Source organism: Coturnix japonica, chromosome 11 (genome assembly GCF_001577835.2).
Source record: "Coturnix japonica isolate 7356 chromosome 11, Coturnix japonica 2.1, whole genome shotgun sequence".
Lineage (NCBI taxonomy): Eukaryota > Metazoa > Chordata > Aves > Galliformes > Phasianidae > Coturnix > Coturnix japonica.
Genome location: NC_029526.1, coordinates 10,057,134 through 10,071,074, shown reverse-complemented (window position 1 = coordinate 10,071,074; position 13,941 = coordinate 10,057,134). Strand labels below are relative to the sequence as shown.

The 13,941-nt window shown below is 41.6% G+C and overlaps 1 long non-coding RNA gene across 1 annotated transcript in view; it reads right to left on the bottom strand.

Moving 5' to 3' along the window:
* LOC107319230 overlaps positions 1-13,478 on the bottom strand; it is a 125,216-nt gene extending 111,738 nt beyond the window's left edge. Inside the window, exon 1 of the long non-coding RNA XR_001557694.2 lies at positions 13,411-13,478. This is a non-coding gene — a long non-coding RNA (uncharacterized LOC107319230). The remainder of the gene's footprint in view (positions 1-13,410) is intronic.
* Positions 13,479-13,941: the final 463 nt, after the last annotated feature.

The window sequence follows — 13,941 nt, the reverse complement described above, 5'->3', positions numbered from 1 at the left end:
CTCTGACCCTATTCAGCTGGAGTTTGCTCTCAGTGGGTTGGAAGTGGGAGAAAACATCTCTGATATTATTGGCAGCAGGTCACTGCCAAGAGCAGCAGCGCTGGAGTGAGCATCTCAAGGCAGCTGCCCCTCAGCACAGAATGCAGGGGTTACATCAAAGAGACACAGAGTTGCACTGCATCACACGTTCTTGTCTGACTGCTCATTCTCACAGCCACACAAACCTCTGCAAATGCTGCATGAGAGACAATGAGAGCAGCTTCACATTGATAGCAAGTTCATAGAGGGCCCAGCCAGTTAGGCTCAGAGCTGCGCTGTCCTTGTATAACAACAGCAATGGAGCCTGACAGCTCAGGAGCAAAGCCCATTCTATACTCAGTGTCCAAATGCATGTTTTTATTGTATGTGCAATGTTCACAAAAGCAGAGGCAAGCAAGATTCTTCAAAACATATTTTCTAGAAAAGATAATGTTTTCTACCTCAGTGACAGCTACAACACTGAATTCAACTCATCAGCATTCTTCTCTGATCCATGAAGCAATACATCAGCTATACCAATGTATTTAATAAGGATAAGCTATAAGGTCTCAGCTTCAAAAATCTGAGTCAAAAGCATTTTTAAGAACCCCACGGAACGTGTTTCATTATCTAGCATTCACTGCAGACACTGGAGCATCCGCCCTTTCTTAATTTCATCTACAGCAAAGGATGGCTTTTCTAGTGTCTCTAGAGATTCCTTAATTTTAATACTAAAAATTTACAACCTCTCTAGTATGGCCGAGACAACAGGATGTTATGGCACTAAGCACCAGGTAAGTCTAATGTGTTTTTATTTCCATCTCATCACCAGTAACACAGGAAAACACTCACTGGCTCTGTTTACAAAACACTTTCAAATCTATGAAAGAGTGAATTATTATTTTGGCACTACAAAGCAAGCCGGGACAATTATTTGAGGCCCCAAGGATAACACTGCGATGGAATCTGAGCATATTTTGAGCAGTGTTAGATTGAATTATGTATAACACTGCTCCCTGGAATGCAGGCGGTCATAAACAGTACACAGAGCACCTCCCCTTTTGTTACCAACACCAGCAGTGATTTGCAGATAGATTACCAGTGTCACTTGAGAGTAAGCTTTACATCAGAACTGAGGAAGAAATGAATTTTTTCTGATATATACACTTCTATTATTATAATTACCAGAACTACGTAACATAGAGAACAGAAGATGAGACTTCTGAAGGCTAAACATTCAGACACAAGCATAAACAAAACACACCTCGAAGGCTGTAGGCAACAGAACGAGATCACAAGCTGACCCACCCCAAATGTTGCCAAATGTTAATCTAAAGAGGGAAGCATGCATCACCTTATGCTCAGAGCCAAGTTCTATTAAAAACACACACACAAACACACTGGGCTAACCAAGAATTCATGGCCAGGCCCATGTCAGCCTGCAGAAAAAGAGGATATTTTCAATGCTTCAGCTGAATAACACTTCCCCCTACGGCAAGTCTGCAATGCACGACAGCTTTACAACACTCTTCGGTTTAATTTTTCAGTACTGATGCTGAAATATTAAACTCAAGTTCAGTCTTTAAGACCTGACATCATTCAAACCAAGAAAGAATTTTTAGCAGGAATGAAGACAAATGTGCTGAAACAAGGGTGAGGGGGAGGCGAATATTTGAACCAGACAATTCTATGCAGCCCTCTATCAGTTACTCTATGAAGAAAATAAGTACATTCTTTTTACTAACATTCCAATGGTTTAAAAAAAAAAACAAAACAACTGTATATCAACCTAAATGAGAAAAACCTGTTAAATAAATTTTAAAAATAAGTTCTATTATTTTATGAATAGCACTGCAAACAAGTACGTTTACTCGGTGATGAAACCTGTGTAGATCTACATCTGCTATTTGGTTTAAAAAAATGAAAATGGTCCTAAAGCACCAAGCAAAGCCACACACAAGTCAGAAAGGACCTTCACTTCTTTGCTTCCTTCTCTGTTTGCTCCCGGAATCATAACTGTCCCCATTTGTTTCAAATGCAGTTACACAGTCAGCAAATACTGCTGATAAAACCCAGAAAAAAAAAACAATATATATTCAATGCAGTTGTTTCCCTTTGTATACAATAAATACGCCAGGTAACATTTGATCCCCAATTTCACATTGCTCTGCTTCCTATCAAAACAGTTTTGTGGAACTTGTTGCTGCTCGGTTGTTGGGTTTGTTTGCCTTAAGATCTGTCAATTAGTTTAAAGAAGGCCATTTGATCAGCACACACTCCTTCCTGCTAACAGCACACAGCTCAGCTCTTTCCTGACTTGAAAAACAAGGGCTGCAGAAGTCTGCATATTCTTCTCTTCACAACTTCAGGAAAACAAACAAACCAAGCTCCCAGGTAATTCTTTCACATTCTGGGCTGCAGAGTCAGTATGGGCCAGGCTCACCATTCCCAAGACCACATCCTAGATCACGAGTAGGGAAGGAAGAGGCAGACCTGTTGCTGAACATGGCCCCACACAGCCTGCAGTGGGCCTGCATGGCAAGGACAGGACTCAGCCCCAACCTTACATAATGAATATCATAGTGTTTTCTCTAGCACACTGCATGACTTTTTTCTACATCCTTGTACCCTTTCTCCTCATGCAATTAGATTTATTTTTTTTAACTCTTTTTAGATATTTCCAAAAAGTTGTCTCATAAATTTTTTATACCACAAACATCCATGGCATCATGGTGGCCTCAGGACACACAGAGCTCAGATGTCCACTTGCATGAACTAACTTTGCCTAATATCTTACATTACCTTGCATTCCTAGAATATCTTATTTCTCCCATGTGCTACCAGCTGCAACCAGAACAAAAGACCAAGGAGCCATTTTCTATTCACATTCAAATTACTTTTGATCTAAGTTAAAAAAATAAAGTACAATTTTACTGCAGATTTTAAGGGAAATACCAAACTGACCGCAGTCCAATAAAAGCATGAATTTACTGTCAGTTTTGGGTTTTTTTTGTTTAGGAGGGACTTGCTTGAGTCCACTGGTGACAGCAGGATCAGACCTGAGTCCAGTCACTCCCCTGGAGGTGGATGAGGAACCACTCTCTGGGCTTCCTCCCTGGCATCCACAACAATGGGCAGAAAGTTTTGCTCTCTGTTCCAAGGGGAAGAAAAGGAATCGTGTTTTGTTCATGTTTTCCCTAGCAGTTTCCTGTGAATATTTATAAGGGAGGCTTCACGTCAATACGTTTTCAAGCAAACCCAAAGAGCAGATCAAACAATCTAAGAAGGCACACATTAAATGCTGAGATACTAAGTGAGATCTCGAGAGAAATAAGCCACAGAATTAATTTATAACTCTATTGTATTTTCCAAATAATGTGCCCTGTTATATGGAAGGCACCTATTAAAGTACTTTCATTTTTTCCTTCAGCCTCCAGAAAATAAAGTCTGAAAAGTATTCCCCTTAACAGTTCTTTTCACTGTTTTATATTATACATTAAGTCTGAATTTCCTCTACAATTATTCTGATAATTTATCTACCAAGAGTGTAAAACAGATAATTTCCCAGCTATGAAAATACCAGTATTCTGCTTCAATACGTGCCTTATTTCCTTGCATACCAAAAAGCAACTGAAATTGTTATCTGCCTATTACAAAGATTTCAACTTCCTAAAAAGCTGAGATAAGTAAAATTGCCATTCTCAAAGGTCCACTTTAAAGCAACTAAGTTACATTTTATATTTAAGGGTGAAGTTTCTTCTTTCACCTTAAGGGCTTTACATTCTCGTCTTGATGTATTAATTAAAAGCACATTTATGGTGAATTTTTAATTATCTCCCTAATAAATGGTATCACAAGGAATAAAATGGTCTCTTCACAAGTCTCTCTCGACTCCCCCGTGTCTTGGAAGCAGCACTAATTCCACAGCAAAATAAGAAGGCAGATTGCTGGGAGGATTGTGAATGCTGATGGGCAGAGACCAGATGGCTGTCTTACACTCACTCTAGATCAAGGCACGCTGCAGAATTCTGGCCACACAAAAAGAGACTGCTGCATTTCCTTCCTTCCACTGGAACTCAGGGGGAAAGGAGCATTTTTGTGAGATCAGTTTCTATCTTCTTCCCTGCAGCAGCTTATGCTCCTTTGTACAAGAAACTGGAGGTACTTCTGCAGCGCCGCTGCCATTTATGCATACAGCACACAAAGCAAATCCTCACCAGGGAAACATGGGTCTGGGTGTGCATGACAGCAGCAACATGCACAGCCTGCACAGGGAGGCAACAACTCAGCACCTCCCAAGTTCGAATGAGGAGAACCAGCAGCACCACAGGGGCTACAGCTACTAAATACACGGCCATCAGTGTAAGCACCAGCACAGCTCTGAAACACCAGCCAAGATAACTTGTCTCACCTCAAAATAAAGTCATATTGCCAAACAAGAAGAGGTGTGCTGCTGTATGATATAACTTAGGCATTCAGATAGCGAATGTACATGACTCTATCTGTCAAATTAAGAGTGATGAGAGCACACAGGAGGTGGGAAATGAGACATTACATCAGGAAACAGCCACAAGTTGTACAAGAAGAGGTTCAGAATAGACATAAAAAAGAACTTTTTCTCTCAGAGAGTGGTCAGGCACTTGAATGGCTGCCCAGGGAGGTGGTGGAGTCTCCATCCCTGACAGTGATCAAGAAGCGTCTGGATGAGTGGTTCGTTGTAGCTATGGTAATGGGTGGATGGTTGGATTAGACGATCTTGTAGGTCCTTTCCAACCTTGTGACTCTATGATTACTATCCAAACAGTAGATGTTATAGACTTCTTACATTTATTTATGTATGCAGAAAAAAAAAAATAATGAAAAAGATGCCCTCCAATCTGGTCTTAAGACTTGATTCTTGGATCGCTTTCTAGGATCTGCTGTGGATGACACTCCAGACTCCATCAAAGTTTACCGGGCCCAGGTTGATGAAACCCCAAGCACTAAAAGCCCCCCTGCACCGTGCAGTGATCTCCCCTTAGGAGAGGTGGCAAATGAAGCCCTCTGGAAGAGTCAGCTGAGTGCTGACTGCTCTGTTTTTCATCACCCACCTATCCCTTCTGCAGAAGGCTCATAATCAGATCAAGCCAATAATTCATATTTCTACCTAGCTTTTACTGTATTACATGAGGAGAAATAAGTATTCACTCATAGCTGTAGCTCCAGATCCATTCTTATTTTTTTGTAAAAGCTTGAAGCCAATTAGTATCGTGCAGCTAAAATCCTGCTCACTGTTTGCAAAACAGACTGCACCCCATAGCCTCAATGCCCTTGGCTTGGCGCCAGCCCATTTTAAATACAGGGAAAAAATATTGGAATACATTACTGCTACGTGGAATGCTTCATTGATTAACAGAGAACTTTTGACTATTTCTTTTAACCACAGCCTCGTTCTTCTAATCAATTTTCTCCACTTTTACTTAAGAAAGTTACTTCAACTATGCGAAATAACAAGCAGCAGCATTTTTGAATATTTTCCAAATCCAAGGTAAGACTCTAAAGTACGGAGCACAGCCAGATGCAGAAAAGCACAAACAGAATACAAGACCAAGACCACAGCATTAACTGACAATTAGACATTAGGGTTTTTTTGCGAAATTGAGCTCCTTGTGACCATAGTCAAGCTGTGGATAATTGAGAAGAACTGGTATCTCCTAACTTGTACTCATAGGTGTCCACAGACCAAATTGATGAGCAGAAATGTAAATAATTATTTTTACATATTCAAGATTAGCATCATGGTAGCATTTTGCTAAAGTGGGATGTCAACCATTAATGATGCTATTTCCGAACGTTTCCCCTCAGCTGCAAAGACTTCAGAAGGTTCAAGACTTCTGCACTCACAAGTTCAAAAGCTACTGTTTATTCAAGGTGTCAAACATCAAAAAGTCAATAGTATACATTATGTACTGTCATTACACGCTGGCAAGATTCCCCTGCATAAAAGATTAGTCTACATTTCCAACATGTTGATTTCCTAATAAAGCATATTAATTTGTCTTTGACAGTTATTGCCTTAAACCACCACAAATTAAGGATGAAATAAAGTATTTTATTTTGAATGTTTTTATTTATATGCTCATCTGTTGATGTACAGACATTATTTTTATCCAAGTTATGCTGCCCATGAATCAGATTCACTTGCTTGTAAACTCTTAGCAGCTTGTAATTAAATAGCTTTTTTATATGCAATACAGAGTAGAGATGTACTGCATGTGCACTGCCCTGGCATTTGTGCAACCTCCCTTGAAGACCTGCGCAGTACAGGCACTAAAGACCTCTATATTTATACTTAAAGTTCACAGTCATAGCCTATAGAAGGAGCCCAGGCAGAAGTTCAGGCATTTGGCTGACCTAGGTCTGCAGAAGGACGCTCCACTCAGGTCTGAGCGTCCTCAACACATACAAAAAAGACACTAAATGGCAAACAGTCTCTTCTTTTTTTGGTCCTGACTGGCCCTGGTTAACATATAGCTGCTCACAGGAGTGGTGCACAACAGCAGCACAAGTAACCAGACTGAGGAACCATGCAGGGCAGCTGCTGGCTGAGTCAGTACCACCATAAAACATCTCCATCATAAATCATGGCCCTAAGTTGCAAGAACTCCCCCACAGCATTGAAGCCAGCACAGAGCCCTTCAGTGTGAGCACTCAACAGCAGAATTTCCATCCTAACTCATGCTTTATTACCCCTCAGAGCAGGCAGTGCATTGACTGAGTGCTCAGAGCTGCACTCTGCTTCCAGCTCCTGCAGTAACTCAGTGCCAGAGCACAGGTCCTTGTTTTCACATTCTTATCTCATTTGTGTCATGGGTCCAAATTGGAATAAGAGTATTATCGTGGCAGATAGTGGACAGAGGTCACAGATGCATGTGGCAGCACTTGCTGCTAAAGGAAGCCAGCAGTTGCCACAGAGCTATAGGATTGCCACACACCTTTCAGCAGGGCAGAGGGCTGTGTGAAAGCAGGGCACAAGTGACTTCATACAGACTGAGCTTCCATTTACAAGGTAGCACACATTAATAAGGAAACATCTGAACACATGTTTAAAACACACTGATCTCAAAGAAGTCAAAATTTAGTTCTTAAGCCATTGATATTACCAATCTGTTGAGAATCACATCAGAAATCATGTCATTAATAATCTCCAGCACTTGCCACTCACTTAAGTGCCAACCACCTGACAGATTAATTGCTGAGGTTATGTCAATATGTAACATTAATCAGTTCCTCCATAATAGGTGGCACATCTGTTAGTTGCAGGGCAAACTTTTTAGCATAATATTGCAGGTGATGAAAAGGTACAAAAAGATTCATAAAAAAATATGGTAGAGCACCCTTTGGCCAAGGTAGTTTAATAAAAATCCATTTACAAGATCAAGCTGAAATAGTGTAGACATTCATAAGGAATATGAACGGGAAAATGTGTTGAATGATGCATCATTTGGATGCTTCTTATGCTACCTACCAGAAACTTTGAAACAGTACCTCCTTCCTGAAACTTCAGCAAAGCAAAACAGATACCAACCAGATCCATCAACATCTTCCAACTCAGTGCAGCTGCATAAGCACCACAAGGAGCGCCCCAAGTAAGGCGCTGCTCACAAGGGCCCATCCCATGGCTGTCACCAGTATCTCTCCTGCAATGTGCACTGAATTTCCAACTAAGCATCTTCCAGTCACGTGTTCTATTTCAGTGTAACCCTTAGCTCACCTGAACAGCCATACCACGTAAGTGACAAGAGAGCATTTGTTTCAGGAGTCCTATTTTTACAGGATGCACATAGAGTTACAGGCTCATTAAGGAGGTTCTAGCAAGGGGTAGAACACAAACTACAGACCTGTCATTAAGTCTCATGCACTTCAGCTGCTGTCTGCCCCAACAGTCCCCTGCCTCCCTCTAACCAATTTTCATCATAGAGAGGTTTCTTCACAAGTCTTGGAGGGTCTCTCTCCTTCTCTTCAAAAAAAAAAAAAGCAATTAAAGGTTCAAAACCAGTTCACCACCCCTCCCCAGGAGCTAACACCCCCGATATCCTTTCCCGCAGCTATATGCAGATGGTTGGTTTGTGTCAGTCTGGAGCTGCTGCTCCATCCTGGCCTCCATCAGCAGCCTGGCTGCGTGTGCTCTGCACCACAAGAAGGCTGGAAGTGCAGAGCATAGGCTATCTAAAATATTTAATGAATATTTTAAATGAGTACCAATGGTTAGCTTGCCTCCTGGAAAACAAGGGGGAAAACATATGGGTAATATGCAGCTTGTTTTACAAAACAATAACAGAGCATCTGGTAACTTCTCCAGGAAAAGAAATGAAAGCTGAGGGATATTTTACAGATCTTGGAAGCACACATGGAATGGTGCGCTGTTATCCAGCATGTGTCTAAACACACACAGTCTCCTAGCACAGCTTGAGGAAAGCTATTTGCTATACTCATTGTAAATCTCTGGCAGGCACACACAGCCGTTCAGTGCAAGCACCATCAGATCCAGGCCACAGCTCCTCTGGCAGTGCACAGGGGGCCATGATGAACTGCAGGCAGTCACACCTGCCCCAAGCACCAGCCATCAGGGAGCAAACAGCTCCCCTGTTAGGGGCAATGGGCCTAGCCAAGCATTTGGACATTTTCCACCCAGACTTTATTTTTTAAAGATCTACCTGTGTTCAGTTTATCATCAAGTCTAATTCTCTATCTCGCTGCAGGGAATAAGCAAATTCCATTTGTATGACTGAAACATAAGGCCACCACAAGTCATCCAGTTATCCCTTTCATTGCATTAATGTACTACTTCTCCCCCCTTTATAAAGTGCCAGACTCAATAAGCACTGCACACTGTGCACAGCATACTGCTCATGCACACACACACCCCAACAGTATGGTGAGCCACACCATCAGCTGGTACAGCAGACCCTGGATTTGCCTTAGGACTGTAAGGAAGGAATACTAATTAGAGAACTGTAAGACAATTCATATCAGAGTTGTTATAAAATACTATAAAAAGGATGAATGCTGATAGAGGGAAGGGCATGCAACTTGAATGCAGTCAGCAAGGACATGATCAAAGCCAGGACAAATAGACTGCAAATACCGTATAATGTGCAAACACCTCTAAGGTATGCATAAGAATCTGTGAAGCATCCTCACAGCAGGAGGCTGAAAGCACATTTGGTGTGGCCTAATTTGCCAACATATCACAGCCAACTAATAAAAGCATTTCTCAAAGACAAGCAAGTTCCGCTGGGCTGGCCTAGCACCATGTAGTAAAATTAAAAAGCTGTTCTTCATACAGCACGCAGCATCCATCCAAATCTCTGTTACATTTTCAGCCATGCATACATTGCTAGGGCACATTGTCTTTTGCAGAAGCCACCAGCATAAGGGCAGCCATCAGAAGGCAGCCAACCCCACACCAGCAAAGGCAGCCTACAGCCTTCCCCAAACTCAACTCAGCTCTGCACCCATCACTGCACACGGAACCATAAGCTCCTGCATATTCAAGCTCCTCTGAAAACTAAAACAAATGGGAAAGGAGCACAGTCAAAGAATTCTGCCTCATCCCAAACCAGTCTTCTGCACAAGCATGCGTAGCACCTTAGCTTGCCGATTTCTAAGGAAGAATTAATTATTAATAACTTAATGCAATGAGCGCTGCTGTCTTCATTCTCCTCACAGCTGTCAGGAAGGCACAGATGCACCACCACCTTCTGTAATTGGAATCTTTATTTTACAAACAGTGCAATAGACTGTTTTATCTCCTTTGATCCCTGTGTAATACAAACAAGGCTCACTAATCAAGGCTCCTTCCCCTTTGTTTGCCCTTCAAAAACAGCAGAGAGCCTCTTCATGCTGGATATTGTTGTTATGTACATCGCACAGTGAAAATGTATGTGATACAGCAGACACTGCAAACAGTTTTTGTCCTCACTTTAAGGTATCTCCATAGTGCCAACTGGCAGCACGTAACAGTTTGGCCGGGTGCTGTTCTGCTGAAGATACCATTATGTACCAACGATTAACAAATCTATCAACAGATTTCCTTTATGATTCTTGGTGTTACCAAATTTAAATACACTGCAGAAGAATAATAGTGCCTGGATGGTATACAAAAACATATCTAGCTGGCAGACCTGAAGCACAAATAAAGCAAAGCAGCTCAGCTAAACCACAGCACAGATAGGAGCACAAGCAAATCCTAACCCTGTGTAAAGTCCTTCAGGCAAAGCCAGAAGCAGCGATTATTGCTGGGGCTGTAGAACCCCAGCCTCGGTTGGTAGTTTGTCACTTCCCAACCATCTGGGGCATTTGCCAAAGGGCTGCATTTTCTGTGAGCGTTTCAGCCACAACATTTCTGCCATTTCTGAGAAGGGCCCCTGAGGAAGAACAACCTACTGTTGCCAAGGTTAACTGTAAATTTTTACAAGCTTTTCTTCCTTAAGAGCAGAAGTGTCCCTGTGCTGTACAGCAAGGAAATAAAACATAATAAAAAGCTTTAGTTTTCATGATAACCTGCCTGTTTTTCACCTAACTTCATAGGTGAAGTTCTCAACCACTGAATATACATTTCCTTCAATATGGTTTAGCTAAAACACTTCAAGGAAAGAGTGGTTCTTTCATGCCTTTTTTTCTTTCTTTCGGTCTCTTTATTCTAGATAGTTCTAGGAAGCATGAAGGACAACAAAGCTTAGAATTAGTGAAGATAAGCATCAAATAATCAGGGACAGGAGGAAAAAGCAAGAGGTAGAGAGAGGCAACTGGGACTGGTTAGAGGAAAAGAAAAGAGACAAATCAGAAAAGGGATGAAAAGTCCAACAAGAAGTTTGGGCTACAGGCAGTACAAAAAGAAAATGCAGAAGAATTGATGTGGAAGCAATATACCAAGGAAACAAGCATTCTCTTGACAAAAAGAAGCATCAATGAAAAGCCAGAAAGACAGCAAAATAAAGACAGATTGGTTGAAGAGACGGGATATCAGTGTGGACGATGTGAGGAGTAAAGACAGTTATTGAACAGAGTTGGAGGCTCTGTATCAAGTTTTGCTGGTGAGCAGAGCAACTGCAGTAGGGAAATCAGGGCTACCTGGTAGTGATTTGGATTTGGCAGGTGAGGAACAAAGGATATGCTTGGACACAACCCACCCAGAGAATGGGTTTTTTTGGAAACAAGAGGAAAAAGCCACAGAGTTTGAGGATAAGCAAGTGGTAGAATGTATTTCCAAAGAACACATCCTCTGCATTGCCTTCAGCACTGCATGAATATAGAAATCTACACTATTTTAGGAATGGTGAAAAAGTAAAGCATAATAAGACAGCTAGTTAAGACAGTTATTACATTACACACTGTTAATTTAGCTTGCGCGATCTGCTGGTAACCTTCAAACCAAGATTAGGGTAGATTCAGATGATCTATTTTTCCTCAGAGCATGAGCAGCTCTCAGCTGAGGCCAAAATGGACAACTCTATAGTAAACTTGGCCACTTTTTTCAATAGTGAGAACTGAAAGAGGAATTGCAGGGAATTGGTAAAAATAAGCAAATGTTACCTGCACCCCATCCTTACTTTTCTCTTAGAACCCCAGAGACAGGAGAAGCCTTTCCTGCAGGGCACCAGGGCCAAGCCTATCCCACTGCCCCAGTCCTGGCTGAGCCTTCTGTGCCTGCAGGGCTCTCTTCTCCTCTTGAGGTGGAGAGAAACCTGGTAGCGAGGAGACAAGGTGGCTTTGGATCAGATTCTGCATTCCCTACCTAAATCTCAAGGGCTCAAAAGCTTTCAGCTGCATCCTATTCACATCTTTTCCTTGTCAGACATTCCTTGATGAGAACAGAACCTGACAGGAGGAGAGGAAGAAGGAAATTACATAAGCAAAACAAAAGTGTAATTAAATTCCCTCTGCAGATGAGCTGATCAGGTCTAGGCTGTTACTTTACTTCATTCTGTCACATTCTGGGCTTTTTTTTAAGGGACTCACAGCTAAGTGAAATTAAGAGGGCAGCTTAACATTTCCTTTTTCCAGGGAATGCCAGATGTCTGGTCTCTCCTCTCACTCCTGCTGTTTTATGCCATTCCTACTAACATGAGCACTGACTGGATGAAGCAGAAAGCTTATTTTTTCAAGGCGCTGAAATAAAACCACCAAAACCACAGCTGAGTTATGCAGGAAGAAAGCATGCTTCCAAGAACTAGCCTCCATGGGTACAGCCCTGAGCTGCCTTAGCCATCGCCTGCAGCAGTAACAAAATGCCACTTGACTGACACTGTTAGCAGTTCTAAGGCATCTCATCAATCACAGCCTAAGCCTCTCCCAGTGAGCAACTTTAGAAAACAAGGCCATTCCTCCTGCTTGTGCAGCTCAGATGATTTTCAGGCCTCCATTACTCCAGGTTACTGATGGAAGCTTTGTTACTCCTGCTGCACAGCTCTGAGGTACAAACGACTTTCAATTCAGCACACGGATTGAGCCCTTACCCCATTCACTTTTCTAACTGGAAAAAGGCTTGAGGCAAATTTGCGAAAATTGGTTGATGCTTCTTTCTTTCAAAATAAAGCAGTTCATGTTAAATAAAAAAAATACACAGGATGTTTCAAGTTTTTGACACTGCCCAGAAAGGAAAGAATGCAAGATCCTAATAAGAACACTAGATATCGTCCTATTAAATGGCCATATTTTTGTTTCAAGGTTATTCAGAATAGCACAAAGATTTACCTTATAGTAGGAAAACAAGATGACTAGAGGTAGTTTATCCACAACTAGAATATCATTCTGATAAGCTTAGTGGGCTAAAAGAGACCACAATAAACTGCTAATGCCAAATATTCTCAGTCTACATTGTGACTCATGTAATTGTGATGTAAATGAAACAAACTACAGCAACCAGCAAGTGCTTTGGACACCATGTTACAATGGCTACAGCATAACTGTTTATAAGTTCAGTGCATTGTATGCCATCACTTCTGTATCAGCCACTACACGAGCAAATTACACAAAGAAGTGTCGCTGCACATCAGTCTGAGCATCAGCATCTCCACTGTACAGTAATATTTGCTACTGATGTGTTACATGTGCCCAAATGGTATTTCCAGTTCGGGTCCATAGGGCAGAAATTGACTTTTAAAGAGACAACATTCATTTAAGAAAAAAAAAAAAAAAAAAGAAAAAAAAAAAAGTTCAGGTAAAAAAAGATAATGAAAACTTCTAAGAATCAGAAAACAAAGCTCTACAAGGAAAGCTGTAATGCAATGGAAAGTGCAGAAATGCTAGCAGAGTAGCAATGCCCCAGGCTACAGCAAGTGAGGGTTTGCTCAAACAAAACAGCTGTGGGCATAGAAACAAAGGGAAAAAGAAAAAACAACTGCTTACTTTCAGAAGGCCGCAGGTAGGCAGAGCTCTCCAGCAAGATAACTTCACCTCCACTGCCAACCCTTCAATGAGGGCTAGGAAGGGGTGCATCCTGCTTTCAATCCTTCTGGTCACTCAGGTGCACTGCATGCACTGAGCTGCCCTAGGTTGGCCCCACCTTCCCACCTGATAATCACTGCTTCAAGTTGTGACTCAGCAGTTCCATTACAATGAACTATATTAGACCTGTGTGTTTCAAGTCCACTGAGAAGGCTTTTACAAAAATATACTTTTGATTGAAAGCTTATTTGAAGCATGTGCAACCTGAGACATTACAAGGCTACTATGAAAAGAGAGAAAATAATAGTTTGAACTGGTAATCTGATCAGTTGAATGGAAATTTCACCTTCCTTCTCAGATACTTAGAGCAGCTGGCCATGAAATTATGGCAGGCAATTCGTCCAAAAGCTCCCAAAGCAGAAGTCCAGCTTATTATAAAAATGATGTCTAATTTGTCTCTCAGCATTCTGATCAGCTGAGAGCCATATTTAA